Here is a 20,502-nt window from a genome sequence, read left to right as displayed (position 1 = left end):
GAGAGTACTGTCATTTCTTACTTGTGTTACTATATTGAATATGCTACATATCCAACCTCCTTCCTCCTCCCCCTAAGACTGTATTATATTAATCCTATGTTAATTTAAACCAGTAGAATTATAATATGCAAACAAACTGCAGATGTATTTTTAAGAATGGCTATGGTCTTTTTTCTGTGTCATGACTTAACCCCGCAGCTCTCTGGTATAAGATGTTTGTGACATTAGTGCTTAAAGTCATGAAGTGAAAAGGTTTGAAATTCCCCCCAAAAAGTACTGTTTGCACTGGTGGCAATTGGGGACTACCTTACCTAATTATATATATGTACTGATCCCCATTTATTTGTAAGAAATATCATTTATAACTCTAGCTTCCATGGATGAATACCCTGTCTTCCTTCTCTCCAATTCACAGTGTTTCTGTGTCTTTATCAGTTGGCTCTTCCTTCCCTCCTGTGTCAGAGGAAAAAATGTACTTTATCATTTATGAGGATATACATCTGTGCTTGATTCTGTACCCAATCTATTCTTCTGGGACTTTGAGCAGAGAGGTCAGACATGAGAATCAGTATTTACTGTTGCCATGTGTAAAGACGAACTCTCTTGATGCCTCCGTGTTTCTGCTCGGGGTACTGCCAATATTCTCCCACTAATCACACATAGAAACAGAGCCAGATGCAAATTTAGCATATGGTAACTTTATGTGGGATTAACCACTATACATGGGAAAGGCAGGAAGTGGAAAATGCTATTTGGTGAACTTCCAGGGCTCAGGTAGAACCTGGGCCACTTGGTCACATGAGTGAATGAATGAAGTACAACTGCAATAAAGTAAGAAAATGAAGTAAAAGACATTTAGGTGAGAGAGGAAGAAATGGTACTATGTCTATTCATAGACACCATGATTGTCCATGTAGACAATTGCAAGAAATCTACAAAAAAGCTCTTAGAACAAATTGCCAAGATATAAGGATGTAATAATACAGGGGTGACCTTGAAATACTCAATGACATAAAAATATGTGCAGAATCTGTATGCTGAAAACTATAAAATACTGGTTAAAAAAATTAAAGAACTGATAAATGGAGAGACATACTATGTTCATGGATTGGAAGACTCAGTATAGTTAAAATGTCACTCCTCCCTAAAACAGTCTAGAGATTCAATACATTCCCAATTAAAACCTCAGGACAATTCTTCGAAGATATAGATAAACTGATTCTAAACTATATACATATACATGTATATATGTACATATGTATATACATGTATATATACATGTATGACTATATGTGTATTCTAAACGATACACATATACATGTATACATACATATATATATATAGAGAGAGAGAAGAACTAGCATAGTTAAAACAATTTAGAAAGAGAAGAACAAAGTTGGAGGACTAACATGGTCTGATTTTTAAGGCATCCTTTAAAGCCTCTGTAATCAAGGCAATTCAGTGTCTGGGAAGACAGATAATGAAACAATGGAGAGTCCAGAAATAGACCCACAAATATGGCCCACTGGTTTTTGACCTAGAACCAAAGGCAATTCAGTGGAGAAAGGTAAGACTTTTCAGTAAAAGGTGCTGGACATCTACAGACCAAAACTGGACCTGTGTCTCACACCATATACAAAGATTACCTCAGAATGGATCAGACTAAAATGTAGAATGATAAAATTCTTAAAAGTACATAGGGTATGACCCAGGTTTAGATGGAGAGTTTTTTTTTTTTAATTTTATTTATTTATTTGAGAGAGAGAGAGAAAGAGAACATGATTGGGGGAGGGGCAGTAGGAGAGGGGGAAGCAGACTCCCTGCTGAGCACAGAGCCCGATGCGGGGGCTGGATCCCAGGATCCGGGGATCATGACCTGAGCCAAAGTCAGATGCTTAACCAACTGAGCCACCCAGGTGTCCCTAAAGTTCTTAGACACGATGTGTAACACATGATGTATAAAAGGAAAAGTGATAAATGATACTTCATCAAGTGTAAAAACTACACTCCATGAAGAACATTCTAAGGAAGCCAGGAGAAAACATTTGCACATCTCATCTGACAAAAGACTTAAATCCAAAATATATAAAGAACTCTCAAAACTCAAAAATAAGAAACAACCCAAACAAAAAATAGCCAAAAGCATTTTTTTGAACACACTCTACCAAATATATGCAGATGAAAATGTGTCAACGTCATTAGAGAAACACGATTTACAGCCACAAGGAGATACCACCACATATTTACCAGAACAGCTAAATTATAAAGTGCGTTGACAGTCCTGTAGCAGAGACGCAGAGCACCATACACTGCTGGTGAGGTTGGGAGGTGGCACAGCCATTCCGAAAAATAGCTGGGAAAGTTCTTGTGATGTTAGATGTATACTCACCATGTCATTCAGCAACCCTGCTCCTAGGTGTTTGCCAGAGAGAAATGAAAGTTCACACTCACACAAAAGCCTGTACACGAATATCATGAATATCTGTAGCAGCTTTGCTTATAATTACCAAAACCTGACAACAACACATATGTCCCTTGGTGGGTAAAGGGATAAATAAACTTCCGTACTGTGGAATACTGCTCAGTAATAAAAGACAACTGTGATGGGGCACGTGGGTGGCTCAGTCGGTTTAGTGTCTGACTCTTGGTTCCCGCTCAGGTCATGATCTTGGTTTTAAAATCAAGCCCCACGTCAGGCTCTGCACTCAGTGAGGAGCTTGCTTGGGATTCTTTCCCTCTTTCTCTTCCTCCCCATCTGCCCCTCGCCCCGCTTTCACTCTCTCCCTCTTTCTGTCAAATAAATAAATAAAGATAACCGTGATTCTTGCCACAACTTGGATGACTCTCTTGCATCGTGGACTCCCTGCTGGTGAACCACCTGACCTCAGGATAGGATAGTCCTCTTCTCCCTTTGCAGGGCTGCCCAGGCTCCACTCCCGCCAGCTGTAACCCCTCCTCCCACAGAACCCCCGGCCCTCCAGGTGTTGGGCTGCTGGAGTTCCTAGACAGCGCCTATAAAGTCAGCACTCCAGGTCCAGTCTTCAAGGCACTGACTGCTACAGTGAGGGTGGGATCCTGAAGGCAGGATCAGTACGTTTGAGGAATAATAAGAAGGCTTGGTTGGGGCTTACCAAGAGAAAAAGTAGAAGATGAGACAAGAGAGCCAGTGGGTGAAGGGAAGCTTGGCCGTGGTAGTGTTTGGTTAATATTCCTGTGTCATCATGAGCTATCAGAAAGTTTCTGTCCAGGGAGTGAGATGCTCCAAGCTGTGTTTTTCAGAGGATGGTGGCTGCTACATGCAGAGCTCACTGTGGGGAAGAAGGAGTAGCATCAGGGAGCCTGCTGGCAAACTGTTTCCTTAGTTTTCCAGTGAGAGAAAACCACAGCTTGGACTGGGTGGCGAGACATGCTCTGATTTGGACAGTACCGTGAGGCGGAGTTCAGTGGCTTTCCCGTGGATAGGCTGCAGGGTGTGAGGGGAAGGGGTTAGTGGATAGTGCCGGTGCTGTTGACTTGAGCAGCCATAAAAAAGTTGTTACAAAGATGGTTTAACAAAGATTCTTTATGATTAAAGAGGAATACATTAGTACGGGCTGCCTGTTCATCCTGTGCACCAAGGCTGACGTCATGTACCTGTAAGAGAAACCAGGGCCAAGACAAGATGTGGCCAAGACGGCACATCCCATCCCAGCACCAGGAGTATCTGAACCATGAATCCGGCATAAGGGACCCTGCCAGTTTAATGCAGTGACCTCTGCTCCCTCTGGCTCCGACTAGCAGGGTACCAAGTGTTTGTAGCACCCGGAGCCCACATGTCACGCGTGGATCCTTGCCAAGATGCTCAGCCAACTCAGCTGGAAGCAGTTCTCTTAGATAAGCACAAGGTGGCGCCACCTTGAATAATCTCTTCTGAGGAGTCCATGGTACTCTGTTCCCTTCCTATGACTGCTGTAACAGATTGCCACAAATTTATTGGCTTAAACGGAGCACAAATTTATTCTCTTATGGTTTTTGGAGGTCAAGAGTCCAAAATAGGTTTCACTGGGCTCAAGCCCAGGTGTTGTCAGGGCCCTATTCCTTCCAGAACCTCTAGGGGAGAGTCTGTTTCCTGCCTTTTCCAGCTTTAAAGGCCACCTGCATTCCTTGGCTTGTGGCCCCTGGCAGCAATTACATCCTTGTGACTTCTGCTTCTCTTGTCACACCTCCTCTGATTTCTTGCCTCTGTCTTTCACTTATAAGGACCTTTGTGTTCTCATGGGGCCAACCTGGATAATCCAGGATAGCTCCCCATCTCAAGGTCCCTAACTTCATTGCATTGGCAATGTTCCTTTCACCATAGAAGGTAACATAGTCACAGAGTCTGGGGCTCAGCTGTGGACAGCTTCTAGGGGGTTCATCATTCTGCAATCCCATAAGTACAAATGTATTAATTCCATAAGTACCATATTATCTACTTCACTGTACCCCAGGATGATGACTCTTTTTTTTTAAGATTTTATTTATTTATTTGACAGAGAGCCAGCCAGCGAGAGAGGGAACACAAGCAGGGGGGAGGTGCAGAGGGAGAGGAAGAAGCAGGCTCCTAGTGGAGCCGGATGTGGGGCTCGATCCCAGGACTCTGGGATCACGCCCTGAGCCGAAGGCAGCCGCTTAACAACTGAGCCACCCAGGCGCTCCCAGGTTGATCACTTTTAATAGGTATGAATTCTCTCAGGATAAGCTTCAAGAAAGCTTAGAAGGACGCAGAAGGTAGTTGGCCACGTGAAGAGGCAGAGCTTGAAGTGAGGTATCTACAAGCCAAGGAACGCCAAGGACTTCCAGCAGCCAAGGGAATCTTGGACCAGATTCTCCCTTAGAGTGTCCGGAAGGAACCAGCTCTGCCAATACATTTATTTAGGACTTCTTGTCTTCAGAACTGACTTTGTTGATTATAAACAAGAAGAAAGAGTTGAGAAATAGAGAACATTAAGGAAAAAGGTGAAGAAATGCCTACAAAAAGTATAAAATAGATTGCCTTGGGTCTCTAACTATTTTGAAGCTGTTCCTGTTCCTTCATGCTTACTGGGTGATGCTGGTGGGCATCTGAGCTAGCCTGGAGAGGGAGGACCAGCTGTGTGGACTCTAAGACAAGAGCAAAGACTGGACTGAGACAGCTGTAAGAACGCTGAACCCTGAGAGCCTTCTTCAAGGTTTTTACACTAGCAAGATGGTGCGTGAAAGCAATCAGTTAATATTTTTAAATAACACATTGAATATACCAGTATAGTGATTTTAAATAGTGGTAAAGCCGCTGCTTGAAAATTTAATATTATTTTTCCCATACTAAACCCCTGATTAAGGCGATCTCTTCTATAAAAAAGACTTCTGACAGGTTCATATATTTTATATTGGCTCCTACTGGGAAGACCCAAATCAACAAATAGTTATTCAGAGAGAATAGGAACGAGAAGGATATTAGCATTTAAATAACTACCCTGAAAAGACACATCCATAAATACATATGTATATGCTCTGTCTGGAGGTCCCCGTGTATTTCTGTCATAGTATCGTCACCATTTACAAAGTCCAGATTGGTGCTACATTTACATGAAGGGTATTTTGAAATAGAACCACAAAAGTATAACACAAGATCTAGGCTTCTGACGTTTTAACAGTAGGATGATAACATGAAACAACAGGAAAAATAATTGAGTACAGAAGAGTCCAATGCCAAGTTCCATGGCTGGTCCCAGATCCCGAGATTTCACAGGCTGAACATTAACCTCCATCCCCACATAAAATGGGTATAGACTTCGTTCAGCTGCCTGGGTCTGAGAATGGTATGCCTCCTCACTGAGCTGTGGTTCCCTGTTTGTGACACGGAGCCGAGGACCGTGCGTCCTTCGCAGGATTGTGTGAAAGCTAAGTGTTAAACATGCACAGTGCTCACATCAGTGATTGGCAGGAAGTAAGAACTTAATAAATGTTAGCTTTACAACAGAAATGACAATGCATCATCTTCCCCAAGGAGCTATGAGAATCACACACTGTCTACTGTCACCAGTTTTGTCCACAGAATGCATTAACCCTACAATTTAAATAAGATACTTTTTCTCCGGACGAGTGAGAACTTTGCGGTGGGCTGTCCGTTCTGTCCTTGCTAGTCTGAGGAATGACCAGGAGGGCTCGTGAGTGGGGCAGGCGCGTGGGAGAAGAGAGTCAGTGGGGTCTGACTGGGGGACCCCCGGCGAGCATGAGAGGGAGACATGGTGGGGTCTGGGTGGGCAACAGGAAGTATGCGGCATTCATTCTTTGAGGGACGTAAGGAGAGTACCCCTTGGGTATCTGGAGGTAATTCTGTATATTGGAAACCCCACTTCTGTAAAAGCCACCATAGTACCGATTTTCATATATTTTAACCTTCTCCAAAACCATCAGAGTTCTGTTGCTTCACTCTCAGATTTTAAGAGTGATAGTTTTGGCATTAGTATCTTTCTATGAAAGCCACTACAGGCAATGCTTTGCCAGTGATGCCTAAACATTTTTTCATTACTTGTGAGAAGTACCAATTCCTGGGAAATTGAAAAGGACCAGATCTACTGTGGCGTAAAGGACCTGTTTGTGTATTCGTGATATACTTGTGATGTCTGCCAAATGTTTCCTCTCACTGGTGTTGCGTGTTTATTGATTTTAATAGATTATTGCTGACTTGCACTCTTAAGAAAAAAAAAAGTTTAGAAATGAACTGAATCTCTTTCCCTGTTTATCTCACTTAAATAAGACAAAGATAATTGCTTCTTGCCTGGCCTCCTTCCTTTAATTTTCTAAAAAATGCAATTGCACAAACATGATGAACTTTTTTTTCTTTAATCTCTACGTCTAACGTGGGGCTCGAACTCATGCATAATAAACCCTTTTGAGAGAGAATAGTTGCCCTTGTCACTTATAGAGCCAAGCGAGATAATGTCTAAAGCTCAGTACACAATTTAATGTTCATCTGCAGCTTGTGTATGCTTTTAGATATGAATTCCATATTTTAGGGCCAAGATTTGAAGTGTCCATATGATACACTTCAAGGACCACATTGTCTTTGTGTAAAGGAACGACTGTCTCTCTCTCTCTCTCTCTGTGGTCCCCCTCCTTTTTCCTTGTCCCCAATGCAATTTGGGGGATTCTTAAAATATTCCTTTTGGCTAGCTATATAAGGTTGCCTCCAAGAAAAACATTACTGAGAATGTTTTTATTTCAGGGTTTGTGTGGTATTCTTTGGAAATTGCTTGTAAAGGAGGCTTCTAGCAGTTCTTCAAAATTAGATGGTTGTATGTGGCCCAGTTAGTCATATCAAAAAAATTATGGTGATTTTATAACAAAATTCAGTTTGAATTTTTATTAAAAAAAATTTTTTTTTTCTGAAAACCGTGTTGGCAATTTGTACGTGTTTACAGCAGTTCCTACTTTCATTGTTAACGCTGCTGTTTTCAGCAGAGAGAATGACTTGTGTTTTTCCTGCTTCATGACTAAATTGTCTGGCAGATACAGAGAAATAGAAAACCGTGTCGGGAGTTGCTCTGTTTCCTATTCGTGGGAGACAGGAAGTAACACAACAGAAAAATAAAGAAATTGATTTGACCAAAGGATCCCTGTAGACCAAAGCTTTTTTGTTATATTGTGTTTAAGTATAGTGCTAGTTGAAATCTTCAGAGACCCTGTCTTCTAACTTTCACCTATTTGGTGTTTCCTCCATTCTCTCCTGACTTATCTACGATTCTGCTTTACCTTTACACTGCTTTGTGTTCACTGAAAGCTAGCAGAATGCCCTGTGACCGAGACTTCTTCCTTCTGGCTCCTGTTACATAAAGCTCCTTCTCTGCTTCAAAGACACCGCCTAGCAGCGAGGAGTGATTCAGCCTATATTCAGGTCAAAGCATGTTAATTCTGAATAGTTTAGGAATAAGGCTTGATATAGAGTCTGAAAGTTAAATCAGTTGTAAATGCAAGTATGGAGTTTGGTCAGTTCTATAGACAAATTTCAAGACACTTTAACTGTTAACAAAAGAATAAAAAACACTTCATAATCAAGTGCTTCATAAATCAAAGAATGATGTCATAATGAGTTAATTTTCTTGAAATGATGTGATGCAGTTTTGGCTTTCTCACACTGTATTCAGTAAGTGGTGAGTCTGATTTAATCGGTGTGAACATAGAATCAAATGTCAGAGTTAGAATGAAGCCTGTAGTGCGTGCAGCCTGTACCTCTCGTTGGCGAGTGAAGAGGGCTAAGTCGCTGTCCTAGAATTATAACCAGTGGCAGAACCAGGCCTGGAAGCTAGGATTGTCACTGGTGTTCTAGTCCATCACGCTGTCTTCCCAGGACTAAAGAGTATCATCTTGAACACCATTCTTTTTCTCTTTTTAACCTTAACTTCTTTTTTGTTTTTAAGATTTTTTTTTTTTTTTAATTTCACAGAGAGAGACAGCCAGAGAGAGAGTGAACACACCAGGGGAGTGGGAGAGGAAGAAGCAGGCTCTCAGAGGAGGAGACTGATGTGGGGCTCGATCCCAGGACTCTGAGATCACACCCTGAACCAAAGGCAGACACTTAATGACTGAGCCACCCAGGCGCCCCAACCTTAACTTCTGAACACATTCTAAGAATAATGTTTAAGCAAAATATGCTTGGTGTACCACATTTATCACTAGGTTTTTGAGCTGTTGGCTTAAGTTCTCTCTAGCAAACATTTGTCTGCTGCAGCCACGTGCTAGGCACTTAGAATACCAAGCTGACTGAGGTCTTCTGTTTGTTTCTTTGAATCCACATTGGCTTGATTCCAGAGTCCTTCTTACTGTGCCACAGATAATTATACCTTGACAAAGTACTTCCACTTTAAAAAATGTTTTCGTACCCACTGTCTCATTGAGTCCTTACAGAACATTTTTACAATAGAGAAGGACCCTGTTTGTTTTGTAATAGTGTTTAGTGCACAAATTTTGCATTTGTGTTTAGTGATGGAGATACTAGAAAAAATAGCCTGTCTGATTTGAATGCAGATCTTTGAAACAGTCTTGATGAAGGCATTGTCCTAAGGCAGTGACTGTAAATGGTCATCTCAAAGTACACCTAATTTATAAACTTTCATTATTAAAATAATGGATTCCATTTGTGGAGAAACATATGGCTTATAGCATGTTGCTCCTTTCACTGAGATAGTTCCTAAAAAATGCCCACTCTCTTCCTCCGCAGAGCCTCAGGCAAGTTGCAGTAGAAACTCCTTGGCACTCAGGCCATAGGTGGTCGCACTCGGATCCTCCGTCCTCCCTGCCATCCCTTTGGTTCATCCTGGCAATTCCTCGGGTGTGGTTTTTCCACCCTGGAGGCACTGTGCTTTCCTAGTTCCATGGGGACTCATGGTTGAGGACAGATAGGAGAAAGTGATTGCCCTGGAAAATGGAGGGCTTTGGTGTTGCCCTTCATGAGACCATTTGAGAAGACTTGTGAATAGGACTGTGATCGTTATCTAGGATGACTTGTAGTGGAGTTTAAAGGAGAGCTGTTTTTGAGTGTGAGAAGTCTGTGAGGTCACTCTGGACACAACCGTTGACTGTAATATGAATGAGATTCCATCATCATTTTGGGAATTCATGTCTATACACCAATAATTTGTTCTTTAATTTTGTAAAGGGGCTAGACAGAATCTAATTAATACGCCTGACCCAAAAAAGTAAGTGCGTGGGTCTTGAAACTGAGACTTTGTATGGGAAAGAAAGCCCTGAGGCACTTTGAGTGAGGAGAAGGAGGATAGGTATTTGGAGAGGCTATTAGCAACCAGGGAGCATGGAGGTCACGATCAGTAGTTCGGGGAACCACTGGAGTATTTGAGCTAGAGAGTGACAGGCTTTGATCTCTCTGGCTTCTGTGTAGAGAATGGATGGCAGGAAGGTAAGAGTAAGCAGAGTGACCAGAAGAAGGCAGTTATGATCACCGAGGTCAGAAATTAGAATGGCCATGACTAGCATAGTGGCAGATAGGTGGAGAGAAGAGATCGGACTGGTGTGTTTTTTAGGAGATCTAACAGGATTTCGTAACACGTGACATGTATCAGTAGAGAAGTCAAGACGGCCCCTCCCTAAATTTTTTACATCCGCCTGAGGGTAGATGGTGGTGGCATTTACTGAGGCAGGAGGTCCTGGGGGAGAAAAATGTTTGCAGGTGTGGGGTACAATAAAAATTCTGATCTACACATATTGGGTGTGAGATCCCTATTAGATGTTCAAGTAAAGCTATCACATTAAGTGTGTGCGTGTGTGTGTACGTGTGTGTGTGTGTGTATGTGTGTGCATGCACATGTGTTCAGAGCAAAGGTTAGGACTGTAAATATTCCTTTGGGAACCATTTGTGCATAGATGGAACTTCAAGCCATGGTATCTAGGCGATGAGTATACAAGGAGGAGAGAAGCAAAGTTTAGCACAGAGCCCTGGGCTGTGCCAACATTTTAAAGTCCAGAAGGAGGAGGAGGATCAAGCAAGGGAGACCAAGAAAGATCAGGCGGTGAGGAGGTGGAGCAAAAGGTGCCGTATTTGGCAAACAATTTAAATGCACGAGGCTGCGAATGATCAAATCAAGAGATTCGGCTTTGGTACTTGTTGCTGCCCGTCCCTTTCAAAATTCTGGCCTCCGGGGACCACACTGGTTTTATTTTGTTTAACTTGGTGCATCTGAGGCTAGTTCTTAATTTTTTTTAAACCTCGAATGATCTCCTTCTCGCCTTGTGACTGAGGACTGTAGGACCTCCCCTAAGTTCATGTGGAGTTGTGTCACAAATTCAGAGCTCATTTTTAGAAAAAATTCCAGCTGTACCTACAGGTGCATCTTTGACACGTCCCTTCTGCAGCTTTCCGTTGAGCTCCTTGTTGTCACTTGTGCTCAATCTGACACTCAATGAAACCATTTTTATTTGCAGTAACAACACAGAATATCTTAACTTCAGGTCTCATCAGAAAAATGCAACCATGATTTGATTTTCTGGGACTTTTTTTTTTCTCTCATCATAGTAAGTGTAGTCTTTTTTTTTTTTTTAATGTTCGATTAGCCAACATATAGTAGTACATCATTACTTTTTGATGTACTTTTTTCAACGATTCATTAGTTGCGTATGACACCCAGTGCTCATCACAACACGTGCCCTCCTTAATACCCATCATCCTGTTACCCCATCCTCCCACTCCCCTCCCCTCTGAAACCCTCAGTTTGTTTCCTAGAGTCCAGAGTCTCTCATGGTTCGTCCCCCTGTCTGATTTCTTCCCCTTCAGTTTTCCCTCCCTTGCCTGTGGTCCTTCGTGCTATTCCTTATGTTCTACATATAAGTGAAACCATATGATAATTGTCTTTCTCTGCTTGACTTATTTCACTTAGCATAATACCCTCTAGTTCCATCCGTGTCGATGTAAATGTAGTCGATGTAGGTATTCATCCTTTCTGATGGCTGAGTAATATTCCATTGTATATGTGGACCACATCTTCTTTATCCATTCGTCTGTTGAAGGGCATCTCGGCACCTTCCACAGTTTGGCTATTGTGGACATTGCTGTGAACATTGGGGTGCATGTGCCCCTTCTTTTCACTACGTCTGTATCTTTGGGGTAAATACCCCGTAGTGCAATTGCTGGGTGGTAGGGTGGCTCTATTTTTAACATCTTGAGGACGCTCCATACTGTTTTCCAGAGGGGCTGCACTAACTTGCATTCCCACCAAGAGTGTAAGAGGGTTCCCCTTACTCTACATCCTCTCCAACATCTGTCATTTCCTGACTTGCTAATTTTAGCCATTCTGATTGGTGTGAGGTGGTATCTCAATGTGGTTTTGATTTCTGTTTCCCTGATAGCTAATGATGTTGAGCATTTTTTCATGTGCCTGTTAGCCATTTGTATGTCTTCTTTGGAGAAGTGTCTGTTCATGTCTTCTGCCCATTTCTTGACTGGATTATTTGTTTTTTGGGCGTTGAGTTTGATCAAAGGAAACAGTCAACAAAAGTAAGAGGCAATCCACGGAATGGGAGAAGATATTTACAAATGACATTTCAGACAAAGGGCTGGTATCCAAAACCTCTGGGACTTTTTGAACATAGTTTTCAGCTGTCATTTACATATCATTTTAGGTATCTATCAGTAATTTTGGGGACATTGTTAGCTGTCCATTCTTTCAGGTTTCTAAGCTCTATACCCAAGTTAAAATAGGTTGCCAAAGAACAGCACACTTGAACTCTGTGTCTGCCTAAGTACCTCTGTGAATTAGGCTTTAGTGATAATACTAGGTTTTGAGGAGAGCTGATGTGAGGAATAACAGGATTTTAGACAACTGTCATACATTCTTCAAAACTATAGTTGACAACGTTGTACATTTTGCTACCTGATACTTTTTATGTATGATCCCCACAATACATTTCTCCTAAAATTCATTGCCCTGGAATGTTCTCTACAGGAAACCTTTTAGGCTTTTCTTTACAAGAGAATGATAAATATGTAACTAAAAGTGGTTTTGTCAACTGAAATAACAGCTTGCTTGAGGTGCATGATGGATCTATTTCTTAGTTCTTTCAAGCTGGTTTTTCTTCTCACCACTGGAGAGTGTCCTTCAGTGCATAGAGAAACACCTCTCCACCGCGTTGTGTTTTGCATAATTCTTTTTTTTTTTTTACGATTTTATTTTTAAGTAATCTCTACACCCATCATGGGGCTCAAGCTTACACCCTTGGGGTCAAGAGTCACATGTTCTACTGACTGAGCCAGCCAAGCACCCTCCTTATATAATTCTTTTTGATTTTGGCTTTGTTAGATAATAATAAAACAAGGAAGAATAGTATACACATACTTAATGTTATTCACAATTTTTTAATTGAGGTGTAATTGACATAACATTGTATTAGTTTCAGGCATACAACATAACGACTCGATATTTGTATGTTATGAAACGATTACCATCTACCTAACGTCCGTCACCATACACAGTCATAAAAATTCTTTTTCTTGTGATGAGAACTTTTAAGATCTGTTCTTTTAGCGATTTTCAAATAGTCGCCATGCTGTACATTATATCTCCATTAATTATTTATTTTGTAATTGGAAGTTTGTATTGTTTGACCTTCAAGTATTTCTGACCTGTCATGTACACTTTATTGTAGTGGAGCATTTGTTTCAATTGTTAAATTGTAAACAGAATCTTTTGGTGGTAAAGCTTACTTAGACATAGCCATACCCTCCTTGGCACGAAAGACTAGGGCAAAATAAAGTTTCGAACAGAGAAGCAGAAACTCTTTAACAGACCCTGGATACTTAGCAATTACAAGCTCTTTGAGGGCAGAGACCATGCATGTCGTGTCTCACCTGGCCCAGGACCCAGGACGGAGCTGGAACACAACACTTAATTACTTGTGGAAGGAATAAGCACGTAGGTACATGACTAAACATATTTATTTCTTTAAGAAACCTCAGAATTTGTTTTTGCCTCTGATGAGCTAACAATGTCATATAAAAACATTGTGCATCATTATATATTATGAGGTATCCATGTAGTTCATGATTTTCTTGTTAAAACTCATTGAAAATAAGACGACCTGATGCTCATTTAAAAAAAAAAAAACCTTTATAACTCAAATTCACAGAAAGAATGAACAGTGATTGCTCTGAGTAGCCATAATATTTGGCTTATTGTCTATAATGGTAATAATAATTCCTACTGTGTTTTCATACAGTAAAGTGATGTTTCTGATGTTTGTTTTAGTTACATTGGAATGTGTTATATTTATTTCTTTGTTTTCCTTTTGATAAGAAAAGCACGAGCTTGTGTTATTTATAAAGATATTTGGACTTCTCATGTAAGTTTGCTGGTGAAATGCTGGGTCACCCTGTCTTTGCTTAGCAATATGTAAAAAGTAGCTAATAGTGGGCCGTTAAGCTCTAAAATCCAAGAATAATCCATTTTCATTTTTTCTGGCTGAAAAGATTAAAGTACAAGCAGCACAAATCTCACATAAATGCCCATATACTATGCAGCTAAACGTTTTAGTAAGACTATTTGAGCATATGTCAATGTACGCCATCCTTTTCCTCTTACTGTTGGTATCCAGTCTCCGTCAGTTAATATCTCTTAAAAAGGAAAAAGAGTTCTTAACTACTAATTTTTAGTACTTTATTGCTTATTTTATCTGTCTTGGTTAAATAGGTTGTATTAAGATTTTGGTTTCCTGCCACTTTTTTGAGACAGCCAGAGCAGTGCTTTTTAAACACTTAATCACGTATGAATCCCCCGGAGATCTTATTAAATGCAGATTATGTTTCAGTAGGTCTTGGTCCTAAGCTTCTTCACTGGCTCCCAGGTCCCAGGTGATGTGCAGGTTGCTGGCCCTAGAACCATGCGCTAGGTTGGAAGGTTCTAGAGACCAACTAGCCATATGTGGAGGGGGAGATGGGGCTGCTTCCAGGGGATGGTAGTCACACAGAAGATGTAAGGACAGGGGCCATCCTGGCAGGAGACTTACTTAGACTCTCAGTGTGTTAGTACAAGACTCTTTTGTGTCCTTTGTGGACACGGAGACTTCAGCAGTTTCAGTAAGTTGCTTACAGTCACAGTGCTTGAAAATGGGTGAGTTTTGAATTTGAATTCAGCCTTTCCTCAATTCATAGCCCATATTCTCTCTGGCATCTACTTCTAGAGATAGCCTGGAGAGTGTTTTTATCTTCTGCTACCTTAAAGGTGGGTATCTTTATTCTGTGGCTGCACACCACTTTACATGTTTCTGAAAGGTTAATGGATAAGACTGTGAGTTTTAATGTTAACCTTGCCACTCACTGGCCGTGTGACCAGTAAGGCAGCTATACTCCCTAAGCCTCAGTTTCCTTATCTGTGAAACGACTAAAAGGTCATCTCAATAAAGTGCTCAGTAAGCACTCCATAAGTATCAGTTACTGTTATTCAACAAGCATTTCTGACACTTATCCCTAGCCATCATTCAAATCATAACTTGGATGGACCTTGGAAACGTTATGCTAAGAGAAAGAAACCAGACACAAAAGGTCTCACATTGTCTGATTCCTCTGCTGCGGTTTCTGTGCAACAGGCAAGTCTGCAGAGACAGCCAGCTGATTAGCAGTTGTCAGGGGTGGAGTGGAGCGGAGCAGTGAGGGGAAGAGGGGTGGTTACTTGGCGGGTATGGGGTACACTCCTGGAATGATTAAGATGTTTTAAAACCAGAAAGAAGTGGCGTGGTGGCATGCATGGTGAATATACCAAATGCCACTGAACTGGACGCTTTAACATGGTTACTTGTGTATTATGAGAATTTCAACTCAATTTTTAAAAATCATCTATGGAAAATTGCCTCATTGAGAGAGGCATTACATCTACGGAATGGGTTTGTAGTTTTAAATAACTTTATGGAATCATATAAGCATTTCCTGATGTTCTGAGATGTGTTGAAAATGCAGAGGAGTGGCTTATTTTGGAACAAATATTGCCTTGAAACTCTGCCAGTCCAAGTTGGCCTTTTCGGAAAAGATAACCCCAACTTTTTAATCCTGAAGTGTAACCTAGAAATAGCTTCATTGCCACTACTATTTCTTTAGCTACATGGTCCTTTTATCATTTATAATGACGTCTGATGTTTTCATGTGACAGAAAGGTTAACTAACTTGCCTCTTGTTACACAGCCACAGAGAGATGGAGATTGGTTTAACCCAGTTGCCAGGATTCTGTGGTGTTAACCAGTATCCGATAGTATGTAGTTGTGGAAGAATCACAAACATTATTCTCCTGGTAGGAAAAGTCTAAACAATGTACATAGTAGCAAATTCTCTTAAGGTGTTGTTTGAACAAATTAATTACTCTTATAACTGAGACAAAGAATCTATAAAATCTGATAAGAAAAATATTTGTCATTTAATTTGTATTGTCTTCTTGTAAGCTTAAAATAGCAAAAAAATTAATTATTGTTTTTGTTCCTCATCTATAAGGAGATTTGCAAATGCTGAGTGTATGTTTTTATACCTCCATAAACTCTTACAACTAAGTTTTCTACCACAGTTGGTGGGGGCAAGAATGGGTAGGACAATCTCTTCTTGTGATTAAAGTAGAGAATGAAGTATAATTTTGAACTATTTGAAATTAACTAGATTCCCACAGGTTAAACCCGAGGCATAAGTTTCTGACCGTCAGATTTGATTTTAATCAGCAGATATGTTGAACAATCTGAAGTCTTTCATACACAAAGAATATTGTTGTTGTTTCCCACAAAGAAGGAAATGAAGGAGAATGTTAAGAGAAATTAATTTGATTGGTTCTGGTTTAGAAAGTATCATTTACTGATCTTGAGCTATAGTACTTGTGATCACTCTGAGTTTTCTAATTATTCTTTGGGGAATAAAAAGTTGAAGCAGTTAGTAAAAGCACCAGGACCACTAGTCAGGACTAGTACTAGATAGTAGTATAAACTTCTCAAATTTAAAAATAAAACAGAGAAACATTGTGCTTTCTATAGGTATATTCATTTATACCCAGAAACACTTTGGATTTATGCTATCCTGTTATGTTTCGGTTTGGTTTTGTTTGTTATAAATCAAATTAATCTGCCTCACAAAGGAGTTCAAGCAATTGCAAGCTGTTACTGTTTCTCTTCTGCGTTGTATTGGGAATCTTAGTGCAATAAGGGAACTTAAAAAAAGTATGCGCACAGATTGGGAAAGGAGTAAATAAAACTGTTTATTCACAGAAGACATGATTGTCTACACAGAAAACATCAACAAATCTACAAAAATCTCCCACAACTAGTGAGTTCAGCAAGGTTACAGGGTACGAGGTCAATATACAAAATTCAGTTGTATTTCTGTGTACTAGCAATAAACAACTGGAATTCTGATTTTCTTTAAATGCCGTTTATATTAGCATCCACAGAAATTAAAATATTTAAATCCTGACAAAATATTTACAGGATCTGCATGCTGAAAACAGCAAAACTCTATGAAAGAAATCAAAGACCTAAATAAAAAGAGAGGGATACTATGTTCATGAATTAGGAAAATGGGTACTTTTTAAGCTGTCAGCCCCCCCCCCCCCCCAATTTTTTCTTGAAGTATAGTTGACATACAATGTTATATGAGTTTCAGGTTTACAACAATGTGATTCAACATTTATATACATTAGGAAGTGGTCACCATGGTAAGTCTAGCTACTCTCTGCCACTATACAAAGTTGTTACATATTAACTCTATTCCCTACGCTGTACATTGGATCCAGTATCTTATTTATTTTATAACTGGATATTTCTACCTTTTACTCCTCTTCTCCTATTTTGCCATCCACTTACTCTGTTCCCCTCTGGCAACCACCGGATTGCTCTCTGTATGTAGGAGTCTGTTTCTGTTTTGTTTGTTTGTTTTGTTTTTTAGATTCCACATGTAAGTGAAATCAGATGGTATTTGTCTTTCTCTTTGGTTCTCCCCATTTTGATCTGTAGATTCAACTTAGTTCCAATTACAGGCTCAGCAAGATTTTCTTGTAGATATCAACAAGCTGGTTCAAGTTGCAGAGCACTTTTGAAATAGAAGAGCGAAGTTAAGTTGGATAATCACACAATAAAGAAATCTAGGTGATGGTTAAATGAGAACTCTCTCTACTATAAGTCTAAAATTATCCAAAATAAAGTGTTTTTAAAAAGCAAGTATAATTTATGAGGCTTTATAATAAAAAATGGCACCTCCTGCCCTGTTGTTTCCCAGCCTGGATATTTCGCTCCTAAGGTAGCCTTCTGATATGTTACCTGCATATTTCTAAATAAAATGGTTTTCTTGCCATTTTTTAAAAATTCACTTTGAGACATTGTAGAATTCCTTCTGTGGAAGATCAAAATATGACTGTATGGCTGCCTTTCAGTTCTATCTACTCTTCTGTTCCCCAGTCTACTCAACGTGGTTACAATTTTTGTTTAACATTTTGTATATGCATATAAACACATTCATGTGCACACACACACACACACACACACACACGAATGAGTATGTGGATGCTATTTGAACTGAGCCATGTAATACGCTATGATTCATCTCTGGTAATTTGTGTTTGTTGGTTTTCCTGAGCTAGTCATTGACAATGATTTTGATTGCTTAGTTTTCTATGCAGCTATCACCAACTGACTGCAAAAATTTCTAAAAGCATTATAATTATTCTCTCAAATCTGTCTCCACTTCATATTATCTTCCAATCTCATTTATTTTTTCTTAGAGACACCACCCATGAGGCCATTTCTTCTCTTCCCCCTTGAGACTGGTTCTCGGTCTGCAGAACTGCTGTTAGCCAGGGACTTCCCATCGCTACAATCCCAGGAATTCCATTCTTGTTTGGTTTGGTCTATGTTTTCAAGCTAGAGGCTTTTATCAAATAGGCATAAAGTCATGTTCAATAATGAGGCTTTGAAAAGCTGACTGAAACTCTGCCTACCTGAGTGGTGTATAGATAATTTGATGTGAATGGAGGTGTTTGAGATCCAAGCTTTAGTATTTGTATGTCTTTTTTCTGCTGGGCTGATCTGTGTCCCCAGGAAAGAATGGCTGGAGTCCCAGGGGGAAAGCTGGAGAAGTTTTCCCTAGTGCTTTCCACCATTGCTCTTAGAACAGCCTATCTGACTTTCCTTTTGTCTTATTCCAGGGGAGGGTGGGTTAGGGGGTAGGAAATGTCTCCTTTTGACCCTTCTCCTATACCCCTTCTTCAGAGGTATCCAGTACCACCAAATTCTTTGCCTTTTGGCGAATCTGTGGAGGGAATTGGATGCTTCCTATGGTCCTCTTTCTCTAGACACTTAAGTTTGAACCTTCTTTGCCCTTCTAAGTCATTTACCATTTATGTATCTGCTTTGCAACTTCCAAAATATCCTGTTTTATCTGCTGTAGACTCTTCTCATTCTTTTTAATTCTATCCTTTTAGTTGAGTTTTGGGGAGAAGGTGAAAATAAAGATGTGTTCATCTTGCTATGTGTTAACCATAAGTCGGCTTCCTTGTAAATGATGCGATTACTGACTTGCTTTCAATACCAGTGCTGTCTTCTGGCTTGGGTTCACTGTAGCTTCACTGACTCACATTGTTCAAGTGAAATGATGAGATGTGTATAATGAGAGAAGACCATTTCTGTTTTGCCCGGTATGAAATTAACTGCGTGGTCACGCCTACATTGTGGAAATCTGTCTCATCAGTAGCTGTGAGTCTAATAATAAGACAAGTGGTTCCTATTTAAAATCATCAACAGTGTTCAAGTTTTATGAACAACAGTTGTAAAATGTCAAAAATATTATATCCATTCACAGTGGATGCTGAAATAACTCAGCCCTCATATTAAGAGCTATAAACACGGGATTTGAACCTCTGTATTTATGCAACCCAATTGCATCTTAGTTATTTTTATTCTATCACATGTATGATGGGAAATATGTTGGGTTAACGTTTTAGTTCACTTACAGCCTTAACTATGATCTTGCAGAGTAGATTTTCCCAATACTGAACACTGTACTAAAAGAAGGGTAACTTTGGCTAATGAAACAACTAAAGCAAAACCTTGCACTATGTTTCTGATTTGATGATTTCATTACACTCAAATCAGTGTTTTCTGCTATCTCTGTTCAATATTAATTCCTGGGATGCCTGTGCCTGTAAATTTCGTTTATTAATTCACTTGCTGAAATTCTACTATAAATGCCTTATGGTTTTATTTTCATAACATTTAGAAAGGGACAAACTCAGAGAACATAAATTTTCTCCAGGAGGTTCAGTTGACATTTGAATGTGGACTACATTTGAACTCAAATGCCACATGCATTTTTAAGACTGGTTCCTTGGATTCTCTCACTGGTACATTGTGTTTCTCACTATCCTAACTCTTTCACATTGCCTCATGTCTGAAATGAACCTGATTTTGAAACTTTTTACATTTTACCTCCTGGGCTAATCACAGATTTGTAGGGAACCACAACACATGTTGTTGGTGTGTCTCTATAAATGATATCATACATTGATAAAACTAAGGCAAACACTGTGTTACTTAAATGTTTTAACCACCTCTAAGGAGCCAGGTAGAAACATGATGGCACTGTACCATTTTGTTCATACCCTCTTTCATTGATCTTATGAAGATTATCTGTCTATATCTATCTATCTATCTATCTATCTATCTATCTATCTATCCATCTATCTCTATCTTGGTTGGCCAGTAAAATCAGGGGAAAGCAAAAAGAGACTTAACTGACAAAATGCTCGTGTACACACAGATCTAAGTGAGGGAGGAATTAGGGTCTTTGAGAACACAACTCGTTACTTTCTCTCTCTCTAGTGAAGACACTCTGCCCTGCATTATACTCCATTCCCATTCTCTCATCTGGGGCCCAGCACCCTCAGAGTTTTCTCCTGTCTTTTCTGGATTGTTCTTCTGCCATGTGCTGATGCCCCTGCACACACAGGGATAAAAACAGGGTGTATTACTATACCTTACCGT

At 40.0% G+C, this 20,502-nt stretch overlaps 1 protein-coding gene across 5 annotated transcripts in view; it reads left to right on the top strand.

Moving 5' to 3' along the window:
• Window positions 1–20,502, top strand: part of MCPH1 (microcephalin 1) — a 242,378-nt gene that overhangs the window by 90,557 nt on the left and 131,319 nt on the right. The gene's annotated exons all lie outside the window — the stretch shown is intronic.

Source organism: Ursus arctos, unplaced genomic scaffold (genome assembly GCF_023065955.2).
Source record: "Ursus arctos isolate Adak ecotype North America unplaced genomic scaffold, UrsArc2.0 scaffold_27, whole genome shotgun sequence".
In the NCBI taxonomy this organism is placed as follows: Eukaryota; Metazoa; Chordata; class Mammalia; order Carnivora; family Ursidae; genus Ursus; species Ursus arctos.
This window is presented reverse-complemented; position numbering and strand designations above follow the sequence as displayed.